The sequence below is a fragment of the Alligator sinensis genome, unplaced genomic scaffold (genome assembly GCF_000455745.1).
Source record: "Alligator sinensis unplaced genomic scaffold, ASM45574v1 scaffold297_1, whole genome shotgun sequence".
In the NCBI taxonomy this organism is placed as follows: Eukaryota; Metazoa; Chordata; order Crocodylia; family Alligatoridae; genus Alligator; species Alligator sinensis.
The window spans coordinates 746,240-762,553 of record NW_005841848.1 but is presented as its reverse complement, the minus strand read 5'-3'; the positions used below and the strand labels follow the sequence as shown (position 1 = coordinate 762,553).

Below are 16,314 nucleotides of genomic sequence, written 5' to 3'. Positions count from 1 at the left end.
GGGGGGGGGGGGGGGGGGAGGGAGGGGGGAAAGCGCTTTAATTAGTGTGGCTCCGAAAGCTGCTCTAATTAAAGCACCACCACATCTTGTGTATCAGTGTCCCCATGCTTAAAAATGGCAGTGGGGGTGCTTGAACTAAAGCTCATTTGGTGAACTTTAGTTCAAGTGTACCCACCACCATTTTTAAGTGTAGGGATGCTGATAAACAAGATGCGGTGGTGCTTTAATTAGAGCAACTCTCGGATTAATCGAGTCTGCTCCGACATGCTGGAATTCTGGTGCATTGGAACAGTCTCTGCGCTCATGTATAGGTGCCCTTAAGAGCTTGTTGATAGAGAACTTTACTCTTCTGAATGTTAAGCATCAGTCCCATTTTCTTGTATGTCTTGGTAAAGACAGCAGTGATTTTGCATACTTACAGGATTAATATCATTGTTGGTTGTCTATCATTTAATTAGCAGTCATGCAAGTTAGCTTTGCCTCAAGGCTGTTTTAGGCTGCATACCCAGTTACTTGCAGACAAGGTTCCTTGGGTGAATTTGATATCTTTTATTAGACCAACCCAAATGGTTGGAGAATAGTTATTAAGCAAGCTTTCGGGTTCAAAAACCCTTCGTCAGGCTCAGGAAGCTGCAGCAGTTGGTGTGTGCCCAGTTACTTGGTCTTTTTTGTTGGTTTGCTTTTAGTTTTGTTGAGGTTTTTTTTCTGAGCTTATTATTTATTTATACTGGTTTACACTATTTTCTATAAGTACCCCATGATGAGATAAAGGTTGCAGGGTGCATTGATTTAATTCAAGTCCATTTAAATCAGCAAGCCAGAAGCCCAATTTTAAATAATAAATGTTTAAAACTTTCCCATTGTATATTTTCTTTTGTTTGTTTTTTTTTAAAAGAAAGGTGTATTTACATTATTTGATACAACAATTAGAACATATTTTTATAGTAAATTTAGAACATACGTTTCCTAGGTAGGTATCCTAGCTATAGATGTATAGCATAAGATATTTGGACTGTTAGAATTCTAACCATTTTAGTATGCTATAAAGTGGTGCAGTATATATTTCTAATTCACTGGATAAATAATTTTTTGCTCATATTTGTATCAAGCTGCATTAAGATGGCAACTTCAATTTAATTAAACGCAAAGGAGAGTTGTTTGAGCTTAAGTTCATACTTGCCTACTTCTTTTTAAAATGAAGCAGTCTTTTTTACTGAGGCTGTTTTGAAAAAAATTACCTTGAAACTTCTTTCAAGTTTTTAGGACTCATAAATGCCATCCTCCTCCTTCTTTTTATTCATAGACTGGAAGAGAAAAAACAAGCTTTCCTGCATTTTCAACTCCCAGTTGATTTCTCAGTCCTAATGAAGAACATAGTCTTTCTGCACCTGCAGAAGAGGCTACTTTTGGTAAAAGCTGGTTTAGCACTTCACCAGACTCTAGTTTCAAGTTGCTAGTGACTTCCACCCATTCAGTGGTGTTACTTTCTTTAAAACATCCTTAGCAAACATGTATTGCTTGAATGTTTCACCTCAAGCCCTGAAATGTATTATGGTTGGCATGACTGATGGGTGATTAGTAGATGCCATGTCATAGAAGCATTTTCCTCCTTGGCAGTTAGGCATTTCGTATGGTACTTTGTGTTAAGAATATTGGCAAGAAAATGAGGTGGAGTAAGTGCTTGATCCATCCACTTCTTTATTGCCTCCTATTTAGCTTTGCTGCTGGGCATTTCTTGCTGTAATGTTTCTTGAAGTTCTTTCCAAATTTCAACAGCTCTACTGTATAGCGGCAATCTTTCTATAGTTTGTTCAAATCTTTGGAAATAGGTTTTAGCGTATTCAGCATATTTTCTACGTCTTAATTTCTCTTTAACCCAGTTTTGACTGCTGTAGCAGTGATACTTCTATCAGTTTCATCATAATAACAATAAGCCAGTTCTTAATAAATGTTCAAAGCAGTCAACCACTGAATTCCCTTGTATATCTTGGGGTATAATTAGCTGGTTCCCCTAACCCTCTTTGGTGAAGCTGAAGCAAGATGGTTGTTATGGAAGTATATTGCAATTTCAACATCATTTTACCGTAATCCTGGAATACTTAAATATTTGGCTAAAAGATGCACTAGATGAGTACTATGCCCTGTGTTAGAAGTTTCAGGTTAGCTTCATTACCTTTTTCTTTTTTTTCCTCATCTTTGTTATATTTGTAGTATTTACCTGTGATACGACTGTGCCCATGACACTTGAATTTTTGCTCACAGTTTGTTACAGCTTTTACTGTTACTTCTTTTAAATATTTTACAGTATGGGCATTTTCTGACATATGTATTGTTTCTGTAACATAATCCTGTCTTCTGTTGTCACACAAGGAAATATTACTGGATCATTGTGTATATTACTCCATCCATCAAGACTCAAATTAGCACTTTTCCCTTCAGTGTTTTTTGCAAACCATTCAATTTTCTTCTGATACACTGTATCCAGAAGCCTTCCAGCAGTATCTGTTCTTCTGGGTGGTGTGTGAACTGGTCATAAAGATTTGACCATGTCAGTGAAATGATGGCTCTGAAAAAAATGAAAGGGAGAATTTGTTGCATAAATGAACGAATCTTTTCATCTATGTTGTCTTGCTGGACTTTGCTGGTACTGATTATGAATTCATCCATAGTTTTAATTCATAATGAAGAAAGTCTCTTTTTGGATACAGGCATTTCGCTGTCTGAGGTATGTTTACTTGCAGTACTACTGGTAGCACCAGTAGGTGACTGAAATTGCAGACATTGCAGATGAGGGATGTTCGTAATTTCTTGCATCTAAGCTGGATCCTGAAACAAAATGCTTAAAAAGTCACTCACACTGAATATTAGTGCATTAATTTAGAGAGCGAGAGAGACTGTAAATGAAAGATCCCTCTAACAGTAGATGTTTTTAATAAACCAGTGTATAAATAAAATATTTTTTCCAAATCTAGACCTATAGGGAAAATATTCCATAAGCCATAAAGGTTATCTTCTTCTATTTAAACCCATTTCTTTACCAATATAAACAGCTTGCAAAAAACATTGCTTTTTCTGTTTTAAAATGAATAAATTACTATTAAAACTCTATTCTGTACAGGATCTCTTTACCCAGGGCTTGTGTATTTGCTTATACTGAGTAATAAGACTCATTTTGGAAGTACAGGGGTAAGATTAAAAATGTGTAGTTGACAAATATCCTCACAAAGTAGCACATCCAAGGTGGGGGTGATCACCCACCAACAGTTGGCAAAGTTCTCACGAGGGAATATTTAGAGAGGCTAGATATCTGCAGGTGAGCAGGACCAGATGAACTGCACCCGAGAGTGCTAAAAGAATTGTCCAACATCATCGCGCAACCCATGGCAAAATTATTTGAGAACTCGTGGTGCTCAGGAGAGTTTCCAAAAGACTGGAAGAGTGCCGATGTGCTGCCTATCTACAAGAAACGAAGGAAGGAGGATCTGGGGAATTTCAGGCCAATCAGTTTGACTTCAATCCCTGGAAAAATCCTGGAAAAAACTATCAAAGAATCCATTAGCAATAGGCTAACAGAAAGCAATATTCTAATAGATAGCCAACATGGCTTCATTGCAGGCAGGTCAGCCTGACCAATTTTATTTCCTTTTATGATCAGGTAACACACCACTTGGATAAGGGAGATGTGGCTGACATCATATACTTGGATTTCAAAAAAGCCTTTGACTTGGTCTCCCATGATGTGCTCATGGTAAAATTGGGAAACTGCAGCCTTGATAACCCAATGGTCTGGTGGCTAGGAAACTGGCTCCAAGGCAGGACCCAGAAAGTATTAATAGATGGAACTGAGTCAACACGGCACTTCATGACCAGTGGTGTCCCTCAGAGTTCAGTACTCAGACCAGTGCTTTTTAACATATTCATTAATGATTTGGATTTGGGTGTTAAAAGTGGATTGGCAGCGTTCGCAGATGACACCAAATGATGGGGGACTGTGATCATGCTGGAGGATAGGCTGGGGATACAAGCTGACCTGGGGAGGCTCACAAGGTGGGCGGATCAAAACCTGATGATGTTCAACACCGAAAAGTGTAAGGTGCTCCACCTGGGGAGAAACAATGTGGAACATTTTTACAGGCTTGGTACTGCTATGCTTACTAGCACCACAACTGCAAGAGAGCTGGGGATCTTGATAGACCATAGAAAGAACATGAGCCACCAAAGTGATGTCATAGCTGGCAAAGCAAACAAAACACTAGCATGCATCTACTGATGCATCTCAAACAAGACTAAGGATGTCATCCTCCTGCTTTACTTGGCCTTGGTGAGGCCACAGTTGGAGTACTGCATCCAGTTCTGGGCACCACACCTCAGGAAGAATGTGGAGAGGCTTGAGTTCAAAGGAGGGCTACGCATATAGTTAGAGGTATGGAGAGCAGATCATATGATGAGAGGGTGAGAGACATGAATGAGTCTGTTCAGCCTGGAGAAGAGAAGACTCAGAGGGGACTTGGTGGCAGTATATAAGGGGTGCATATCAGGGACTCAGAAAACTGTCTGTTCAGCAGGGCTTCCCATGGGAAGACTAGGACTAACAATCATAAATTGCTAGAAGACCACTTTAGATTAGACATGAGGAAAAACTTCTTTACAACTCGAGTGTCCAGGGTCTAGAATAGACTCCCCCCAGAGGTAGTACAATCACCTACTCTGGATATTTTCAAAAAACGTCCAGATGCTCACCTTGCTGGGGTTATCTGACCCCAGCTGTCTTTCCTTCCCAAGCACAGGGGAGTTCAACTTGATGATCTCGAGAGGCCCCTTCCAGCCCCTGACATCTATGAATCCAGTAGGTTTTTAACATATTTTTAAAGTAATAAGTAATGCACCTAAAATAAATAACATTGTTGTCATAGACTTTTCTTTTACTAGCATTGCAATATATGGTAGGCAATCAATAAGAATGGTTCAAAATTAGTAAGCTTATTAACCAATTGATCCAGATGGCTCTGCCATGTCCACCTGACCATTTTCAGGTTCCTTGCCCTCTGAGAAGTGTTTTTTTTAACATTGCTTCATTTGGGCTACCTGGCCTTGTATCTCTTTGTTGCACTGTTTACATTTGGCGCGTATTCCCTTTTTCCCAGTGGAACAGGAATTTCTTGAAAATATTCTCAAATAGGCTACAACCTGCAGCCATGACCCTTTGGTCCTCCAGTTTCCTGGTGTTGAAATCAAGACTAGTCTATGCTCCATAGAATGTTGTTCCTTTTCCTGGACTGTCTTGATCTTAGGCTTGGTCTTTTCTGTTGCATACACTGCCACTTGCTCTGCACCCTATTTGTACTCTGTACAAGAAATTAACAACAAACCAAGACTTCTCTCTGTGACATAATCCACTTTACCTTTTACTTTACCCTGGCCCATCACTCCTAACAATACATGATTTCTGCCACTGTAATTCCATGGCATTGTGTATATTTTAGTTTAGAGATATGGATAGAATACTTGAAGTTAACGTTTACATCCTTGTACATATGCAGGGGGACCAAGAAGAGCAATTTAACTGAAGTACCCAGAACCATTCAGAAGCAGATGGCTGGTAGTTACTGAGCAGATGGTTCTTTTACCATGAGCTGGAAAATAAGCCTCCATTTACGGGTGCAGAATTATAACTATTCATAATTTGAGAGCTGAGCTAGTGAAAGCTCACAAAGAGAAAAAAAAACCCCCAGGAGTTTGATACCATCTAGGTGTGCTCAGTGTTTAATCCTAATTAAGGAGTATACTTGATGGCATTTGCTGGAGTCTGAGACTAGGTTCCAACATGGCTTAGCTTATCTTCTGCATCCATTTGTTTAGACCCTACATCCCAAGCAGGGTCAAGCCACTAATATATGAAAGTTTGTGACATATTTTTCAAGTTTGACCTCAAAAGTTAGATGTTTCCTCATCTCATTTTTATATGGAAGAACATGTGTCTTTAACTCCAGAGATTTGAGTAGAAGCTCATTGACTCAACATATTATTTTATTTAAATTATTTAATAGGTTATACTAAATTTACACCTTGACCTATTCTGTATTAAATTCAAATTTAATTTTAAGCTTGTTTATTTTTAAAAAGGAAAAGTCATTTATAATTTAAATAAAAAAACCCCAATAATTTTTATCTACCCTGGTGAAACATCATGATTATACTGTATTTACCCAAATCCAAGACAGCTTTGAATTTAAGACAGCCCCCATCCACCAAGTAGTTTCTATACATGGACAATTTATAAATTTGTTATAGTTTTTGATACATAGAATATAACTAGTGGAAGGTTGTCTTATATTTGTGCATCTCCCCCCCACCCCTCCTTACAGTGGCAGGGAAAGCAATGATGGGAAGGAGGACCTCTGTTCCTTGCTCCTTGTCCCTCCATGCCTGTGCTTACCCCATTGCCACATGCCACCCTGCAGCTTGTCCCTTTATGTCTGGGTCTAGTTCAGAAAATTAATGAAAACCTTGTATTTATTTTTGAGAAGCCTCAAATATAACATCTGTAATACAATCAGTAATTTCCATTTGTTTTATATGCTTTCAATATGTAGGTAAAACTCTTTCTTTATATGCAACACTACCAAAATAGTCCTTATGCTTAAGATGTTACTTCACATTACTTAACGTTTAAAATTTAGATCCATTGAAACAATGACAAAAATACAATCTTCAGCTGTGTAAGTAGTAATATAAAATAGCATGTAATAATTGGCTAATGAGATCACAGTAAGTACTAAGGCCTCTTCATGGGGTCATTTCACTTTGACATGATTATAAAACATAACTATTAATTTATTTTGCATGTTCTTGTTAATTATAATTTCATCCAGTAGTGCTGTTGTAGTTAAGGGCCTCAGTTTTTCCCTGTTTCAGGTATCATATGACTCGAGAGCCAGTACTGGATTTTGATAAGAAATTAAACATTTTCTTGCAGTTTGCTTATTTTTGTTTGGTTCAGTTTGTATTTCTAACCCTGCAATTTTGTAAATTGATTTTCTTTTTGTTTTAGAATATATATTAATATCTGAAGTAATTTTAAACATAACCGTGAAGAGCGTATCAGAAAAGTCTTCATAAAGGTTACACCAATTTTGTGCAAATACACAGCATACTATATTGAACAGTATATTTTTAGTAAATTACATATGCTTTAGTTGACTGAATATTAACATGGACATGATCTGATGGGCCTGCTCTGGCATATGGTTTTAGTTGTTGATTAAACTATCATAAGTGATATGTGAAATCTATACATTTGAAGGACTGTAGGCAATAGACTCTAATGAAAATTTATATAGACTTAATAGCTTGGATCAGTGGTGGCCAACATTTTTGACAGGTGTGCCACAAATTAAGCTTGCCTCTCCCCAAGTGCCACTCAGATCTCAGTCCCTACCCAATAGCATTTGCACTGTGTAATGTGCCTACCTAATACAGTCTGGACTGTGGACTGCTAGAATGGAGGCAGGTGACCTGAACTTCCAGTTGTAGCCAAGCAGAGCAGAGCAAGGTTAGGATACTGCTGCAAGAGGAGGTGTCAGAGCCAAAAGCAAGGTCAGCCCTTCTCTGGCCCTGTGAGCACCACAGCTTTATATGGCAAACAAGGATCCAAAACCATTAATTTAGTGGTGGCTTCAGGGCTAGGTAATGGTTAACCTGTCTCTTGGCAATAACACCTGACACCTCTTGCAGCAGGTTCTGCCCCCTGCTCCACTCCCTGCCTTCATTCTGGTACCTCCCTTTGCTGAAAGCCTGGGCTTGCATAGAAGACCAGTGGTGGCCAATCTGCAGGTGCCCTTTTTGGCACACTAGCTGCAGGTTGGCTACCACTGGTCTAGATTGTCTGTAAATCTTCTAGCTCTAGTAAAGCCAATTGAAGTATTGTGATTTACATCTGCCCTGTTATATAATGAATTTTCCACTTAGTGGGCAGAGTTTCAAAACAGCCTTTGCACTGCACTTCAAAGCATGCTTGAAATTTGTTTTGAAATACAATTTGAAGTAAAAACATGGTTTGTACGCCCACCTTAGAGTGAAAACTTGTAGCAAATTGTGAAGTCATTATGCATGTTAGTGAGCTACCTATTGCTTAGTCTGTGTTCTAGGCATGAACTGGTGATTACTGCTCCATGTTCTGACAACTGAATAAGAACTGCTAATGGCAGCAAATTGCTTCTGCTACTTGAGGCCTTGCAGTGGGCCCCTGCCACCACCAGGCAGAACTCGAGGCTGGCCCTAGGTGCTAGCCCAGGGGCTGGCAGGAAACAAGGGTCAGCAGACAGCTGTCTCCTGGGATATTACATCCTGCCCCCGGGGCAGATCCTTATTTCACAGCACTAGTTTGCAGTTCCGGGGCCTTATCTTCCAGTGCCACAGTTGCAGAGCTGGCACTGGGAGATTCATAGATTCATATATGCTAGGGTCGGAAGCGATGTCAAAGGATCATCGAGCCTGACCCCTTGCCAGCGGCAGGAAAATGTGCTGGAGTCATATGACCCCAGCCAGGTGCTTGTCCAGTCTCCTCTTGAAGACCCCCAAGGTAGGGGAGAGCACCACCTCCCTTGAAAGCCCGTTCCAGATTCTGGTGTCCTTAACCGTGAAGAAGTTCTTTCTGATGTCCAACCTAAATCTATACTTTCCATCAGCTTGTGGCCATTGTTTCTGGTTATTCCAAGAGGTGCTCTGATAAACAGAGCATCTCGTATTTCCTGCTTCCCCCACCTGGTGAATTTGTATACTACCACAAGATCCCCCCACAGCCTTCTCTTGCAGTGACTGAACAAGTCTGGGTCCCTCAGCCTTTCCTCATAAGGCCTTCCCTGCAGGCCTCTAACCATATGCGTGGCCCTCCTCTGGACCCTCTCAAGGTTGTCCACATCCTTTTTGAATTGCGGAGATAGGTGTCTCCCAGCACCAGTCCCAAGGTCACGGAGCTGATGCTGGTTGATAAGGATCTCCCAGCACTGGCCCTGTGAGCGTGGAGCTGGTGCTGAGAGATAAGGATCTCCCAGCCCTCCGCTCCCCAATTGCAATGGTGGAGCAAGGGCTGGCAGATAAGAATCTCCCAGTCCTACTCCCTGATCATGATCTCAGAGCTGGGAGCTTGGAGCTGCCTGCTGCCAGGGTAGGGGGATATAGTCCCTGCGTGGGCTCCAGTTGTAGAGCCTACCCTGGCAGCAGGCAGCTCCTGGGCACAGAGAGCAATCTCCAGCCCCCTGGTATATAGCTGACCGGGAGCATATTTGCTCCTGGTCAAGTGTCTAGACGAGCACTACTACTAATCAAAAGTAAATTTGCTACTTTTTGGTAGGTGGCAAATTTACTTGCAATTTGCAAGATTTACTGTGTAGTAAGCATGTGCACATGCAGTAAGCTACACTACCGCGCAGTTAAGCATCTCATGTAGATGTGCCCACTATTTCTGAGTCATTCTGAAAGGTTTCATAGCTTCTGCAAAGCAATGATGGAGTTTGACAAAAGTCTTTTGACACAGTGAGCTGACCCAGATTTGGAACTTTGTATTTGCCTGTCCAGCAAATTTTTCTTGCTTTATGAAAGTTTTTGTTATTCATGACACTTCCATGATGTGAAAACTGTAAATACAATCTATCTATTGCCTCTCTGTGATGAATGGTGTCATACAAGGGTATAGCTTATTCTATATGCAGTGGTTCTAGACAAGATAACCTAAGAAGTGAACACTGAAATACCTTCTAAATTATTGAAAAATTGCATAATCTCACTAGGCTGGGTTCTGAGTACTAAAGGGACTACTACACAGTAACACATGTAAGCCAATGACTGCACTGTGGCCTCCTTCCAGGAAGATCTTCAGCTGTTAGTCAATCATTTAATTGTCTTCACAACCAGCTTTAGACTAACCATCAGTTTAAGGAAAACCATATTTTGATGTCAACCAGCCTCAAGAACAGTTTTCTGGCCATTTCATACCTGTTAGCACAACTGAACTCCTAGTCATTTGTAGGTTCACTTGTCTTGGAAATTTTTTGAATGTTTATTCTGACATTCATGGGTGGTAGTCCTTCAAATCCAGAAAACAAGCATGACCTTTAGTGGCTCTTTCAAATAAATATTGAGTCAGCATGAAGTCAATGTTGATATGCATCAAATTAAAGGTATACAAAACTGTCATGTTTATCATGTTATTACATGGGCATGGCATTCAGACTTTTCATGAAAGCCATATCTATTAGCTAGAGAAATTCCATCAGAAACACCTCTTGTGATTTACTCCAAATGAGGAGAAACAAGAAGCAGACCAATAACAAAGCCCTGCTGTATGCTGAGGAAGTAAAAATGAAGGTTTGTTTGAATTGTAGTTGCCCAAGAAAGCACTTGCAGGATATCCAGAAGGCATGCTTGATTGCAACATGGTGGCTAACTGTTTTCAGATCTTAGCAATAAATTGATGGGGGTTGGATTAGATGACCCCCTGAGGTCCCTTCCAACCCTAACTTTCTATGATTCTAAATAGACAACAGTGGAGAGTCAAGGTGAGGGAAGGTATAGGCCTTTATGAACAGCAGTGGTGTACCCTTGGGCAGGAAAAGCACACAAAGGACACATCAGTAGCAGTTGACTAGCTCATGCATTGGTTAGCATTGTAAAATTTATTATCAAAAGGTGCTTATCCAGCATAGTCTGTTACCTTCATCTTTGTTTATACTGCACTTAACCACCCTCCCCTTAACAGCATACATGAACTATGGACACATCCACAACGCTTGACTTTAACCACCCCCATTACAGAACTGTCACTCTCAACTATTAGGGAGTTATAATGGCAAACAGTCACAGTTGCTCAAATAGCCTTATTAAAATAAATGTTGCTATTTGTGCAAGTAGTAGCTTGCCATTGCAAATGGTCAGTGGGGTCCAGTATTTCTATACAAGAGTAGAAGTGAGAAAATGGACCTGAGAGTGTCCTTGAGATAGGAGAGCAGTTGTTCACTACTGCCTTCTAGTGATCTCTCTAGAAGAGAAGAACAGAACTTCTTGGGAGATTCATTGTATTCCTATAAGGCTTCATTCTCACCAGCTGTATCAAAGGCAACTAACAGACCTAAGATGATCAACATAGGCAGGCACATGATACCAGTGATACCATAAAAGTTATGGGATAAAGTAAATAATAATAATAATAGTAACTGTAGTAGTAATAAATGATAATACTGATGATAATAAGATGCTTGGAAACTTAAAATAGGCACTGTAAAAATAAAGTATTCCTACCCTGAAAAATTATAATCTTAAATTTAAGATGTGAAAACAAGTACGGTAGGTGAAACCAATAGTCATGGAGATCACAAGACCACAGAACTTGCAACACAGGCATTATACTTGAATAAAAAATATTAAAGGGATGCTGTATCCTTGTAATTTGAATTACTTTTACACATGTTGTTTTTAGAACAACCCTAACGATGACTAATTGAAAAATGAATACTTCCATTTGTGTTTGTATTGTGTATTACCTTGTTCTACATGAAGGACCATGGAACTACACATGTAGCAAAGTATACCCTGAAGTAAGATGAGTTAGGATGTCAGAAGTGACAAGAGGTCTACCCATCTGAACAAGTTGTAGGATTAGGGCTGAACTTCTCTCTGTGCTAGGTTGACAAGCATAACTTATTCATTCTAATTTATAAGACTTACTGTTTTTATATAACAAGAATTTACTTAATGGTCTATTCTGATTTCCCTGATGTTCTCATAATAAATCTAATTAATTATTAACCAATGCAGATTACTCTTCCTTTCCTTGACCTTATGTAATTTTTAAAAAATTACCCAAACTTTTGTTGTTAGAAGTGACAGGTCAGAAGTTCATGGGATTCTGGAGCTGCCAACACCTGTAGTCCTCATAAAAGTCAGAGGCTTTTCAGCTCATTAGAACTGTCCCCTGATTTAGGGGACTACTTGTGTGAGTAAAATCTGTTGTATCGTGCCTGAGATGATATTTATTGCAAAATTATATTAAAATACAACTCTCTATGCTTCTGAATGCAACTTTCTATTAATCGCATTTAAAGTTGTAAAGAGAATTATCTGGGAGTTGAGCTAAAATGGATTCCTCAGCCTCAAAGAACAGAACAGAACAGATATTACATTTTTTTTTCTATTCTTTACCAATTATTTAGGCTCTCCCTTAGGTGTCCATAATCCTCTTTTGGTGGTTGAGGTGACTGTCTCCCCTTGTGTCAGGAGTTCACAAATACTTATCATATTACAGGTATTTGCCCTTGAGGTATAGGTTGCACCATGTATTTGTCCCTCCCCAGGCCTTAAAAAAACTCCTAGTTAAGCATTGCTATTGTTTAACCTGAGGGAAAATAACAAATCTAAAGTGGGTAATTATTCATATCTCCAGTGGAAGTTCTGATTAGCTCTTCTGTCTTTTCCAAGTTTTTATAGACTATCTTCTGTAAGAAAAGGGCAACAATATTTGACCTTTCCCACTTTTACAATCGTATCCAGAAACAGCCAAAACAGGCACTGATAAACCAGGGCAGGGAAATGGGGACACTCTTTCTGTGCATGTGTCTGGACTCAGAATGATCTAGGGAATATCTCTGCTTGGAAAACCAGGATCCCCAGGTGCCAGCAGCTGCCATGTGAACTTGAGAAAAACTGTAGAGAAAAGCCAGCCGGAGACTCTAGCTGGTAGGACCAGGTGCAGATGCAACCAAAGCAGGGACCTTCAGACACAGAAACATTTCTGCCATTTTGATTGGACTTTCTCTGCCCTATACTGATTAGCCATTTGCTCCAACCTTTTTTCCTTTACAGTCTGTTTTCCTTAGCTTCGTTCCATGCTTGTGCCTCTTAACACACTCCTCCAGTTTATTTTCCACTTACCTTATACCCCCTTACCTGCTCCAGAACTAATCCCACCCCAATAGGAGAAGTGGCATTAACAGGAACTGTTATGCAGTCACACTTTTCACTCTTTCTGTTTGTTATAACCAGGGACCCTGGTTTTCTCTGATTTAAAAAAAATCCCCAATTTTCAGTTAAAAAAGTAACCATAAATCCACATTTTTCTAAGATTAAAATGAAACACCACTATGTGTATTTCTATATTAGTGATGTTTCATTTAAATCATGGAAAAATTAGGACTTGGGGTTCCTTTTTTTTTTAAAACGAAGATTGGGGATTTTTTTTAAATCGGAGAAAACCAGGATCCCTGGTTATAACCCTTACTGGCCTCTGTATCTGTCTTGCTGTTTAAATTATCAGCTTTTTTTGGCAGGGACTGCTTCCTACTCTGTGTTTGTATAATACCTAAAACAATGAAACCTCATTGCTGTATTAAGCATTATTGATCATATTAAATATAAAAAATATAGCTAGTTTCACTCCATTAATCCATGGGGTTTATGAGCGTCATGAGAAGGGGTTCTTCTTTTATTTGATACAAAAATGTTTTATTAAATTGTATGACAAAAAGAAAAAAATGGTCCTTTTATATTTCCACCAACACTCATTGTCACATGAAAATCAAGAATTAGCTACAGAATATAAGACTATCTGAATATGTTCTGTCAATAGAAAGATAGATAACGATAAACATTTTTCTTTGTCTCATCAGGCTGGTGATGCTGGAATTGATTTCATACACTTCTCCAGTTCAAGGCTGAAATTAGGAAGTCTTTTTTAAGGCCTGGAAGAGGTAGGTGAGTACAGTTAAAGCACTGCAAATCTCAGTATGATGCTTATAGATTTCTTTTCTCCTACTAGCATTGCTCCTGCTTTGCCAGTGTCTGTTCAAAAAACTCATAATTGCTTTCTCTTGTATCCTCAACATTATTATTATTTGTATAAAGACTAGACAATTGAGCATAAGGAGTTAGTAGTTATAGAAGCATCTCTCTTCACATCCTTTTCTCTTCTCCTTTTCTCAGCTTCTTCATCTCCTGTGAAGCTTAAGCAAAAAGGTAATCTAGGTTCATTTGGAATATTGAAGAGGTTTTGTGTACGATTAAAGGAAATTCAGTATAGCCAATGATATTTTAGATGTACAAATGAGGGATGCTGCAATTACAAAAGCTAGGAAATGTGTAGTGGAAAACAGAACCGATCCTTTTTTTTTCTGATACTTATGCCAAGAGGAGGTATAATATTTTATACTAGATACTTTGCCTAGGCACTGTATTTATTCAGTCTTTGCAAAGTAATGCTTAGTTTTGTTTTAAACAAAGACTATAGAAGTGTACTACATACCAACAAATGGTGCACTGATAATTGAAGAAAAATAAATAATTTTTATTTCAAAGTTTTTTTTTCACTTGGACATTGAGAGGCTAACGTTGAGTTTGGTATATAGCAGCATTTCCCAACTGGTGTGTTGTCAGACATAACCAGGTATGCTGCAGGATCCTGGAGGTCATGGCTCCTGGTGTGGTGGGGTTCCAGCCAGTGCTGCCACCGCCACCCTGCACCACCACTTCACGTCCATTCGCACCCCCCCTCCCAGCTGTGCATCCAGCCATGCGCCACCCCCTTTTCCCCTCACCACTCTGCGTTCAGCCAGTCTGCCATGGGATGGGAGAGGCCATGTAAGTGTGCCATGGGATGAAAAAGGTTGGGAAACACTGGCATATATTTTCATTATACTAGCTGCTTTAGCAACATGATAGTTAAGCTGTCTTACTCAGAAACATGTTTTTAAATTAAATGCATACTTTGTTTTAAATACTGATATATTTAAACTTGCGAGGATGAGATAAATTAATATAATGAATCCTAATGCTTGGATATCCCAAGTTTATTGAAACAATAGTAATCTATACTCAGTTGGGAACACAAACCTTATCTTGAAATCCATGACTTTGAGTTCAGTTCTTCTCATTAAGAGCTCTGTGTGTGTTTGCATTTCAACATACCTGAGAGCTAGGATTCTTGGTTCTTGGTTATTAGGGTGCTGGCCCTGGTCTTGAGAAACCAGCATTTAATATTCATGTCTGCTTCGGATTGCTTAGATGACGTTGAGCTAGTTAGATAGGACCAGATTTAGGTATTTTAAAACTGCAGGTAGATGCCTGTAGGATTTTCCTGTGTGCCAAACTCCCATTGATATCAGGGGTAACTGGGCACCTAAGCATATTTGAAAATGCCACTAGGTACTTAATTGTATAACCAACTGGCAAGAGAATATTTATATCTGTCTCATTGTGTCTTGGTGTTTTACCTGCAAAATATGGGTGTTAGCGTTTCCCTGCATCAGATAAGTTTTGTTTGAGGATAAATACATTAGACTGTGAGACACATACTATTGTATTACTGACCAGTATCTAAATTCATATGCAAACATTCATTTCTAGCATGTAGAAGGATTTCATGGAAATTTCCATTGCTAGAAATAATTGCAGGAGAGGGAGGAATGCAGACATCTATTCTGCAACCTCCCCATCTTCCGTAATACTTGTGCCTTCCCCAGACTAAGGTGATCCACATCTGGAGAAAGCGTGGGCTCCTCTAGGCCTCCTGTTTCCAGAGGACTGGAACAACAGGGCAAAGCTCTGTGCCTGCTTCTCATGCTGGGAACTATGTTGTGAGAAGCAAGTAGGGGACTTATAGCACTGATCCCTCTGCTTGGCTTAACCAGGCCTGTTGTTGTCTTAGGGAATTATTTTAAATGTCTATTGTTGTTTTTTCAATTGACTACATATTGTTGTAGACAGAGTAGAAGAAAGTAGTATCCATTGGGGATTATCCCAAGTGGGCAAAGCATTTATAAATACCAAAATATCTCTAGCTGATGTCTGATGGAAGGGAGCCCATGCAGTTTGAATCCATCTTGGGATAGGAACTTCTCTTACTCCCTTCCGCTTTGACAACCCATCCTGGATCTTCTGGTCCCACCAATCTGTACCTTAACAACATACCGTAATGTAAACCAGGCCAAATTACTTTCATACAAATTTGTGTAGATACATGCAGGCATACCTTACCCCTCACTCTCCATTGTGCAGTGTGTGACAGATGCTTCAGAATCATGGAATATTCAAAATGTGCTATATTTAAGGTTATGGATATTGTAAGTATTTTTGTGGGCTTGTTGGTTTAGAGGGTAAGATAGGGAATAGTTCCTGCAGGATCTAAAGGCACTTGGGGAGTAATTAATGCTGAAACAATGCATGTAACACGTTTTCTGAAGTTTCAACCTCCTGGGGAGGAAGCACAGACTGATTTGACCTGGTTCAGAGGACTGAGAAAACAAAGGGTTTAAAACTGCATAAAATGAC

The 16,314-nt window shown here is 39.5% G+C and overlaps 1 protein-coding gene across 1 annotated transcript in view; it reads left to right on the top strand.

Moving 5' to 3' along the window:
• FOXP2 (forkhead box P2) overlaps window positions 1-16,314 on the top strand; it is a 665,435-nt gene that overhangs the window by 219,662 nt on the left and 429,459 nt on the right. The window contains 1 exon segment of the mRNA XM_025208808.1: window positions 13,659-13,743. The gene's annotated coding sequence lies outside the window, so the exon portion shown is untranslated.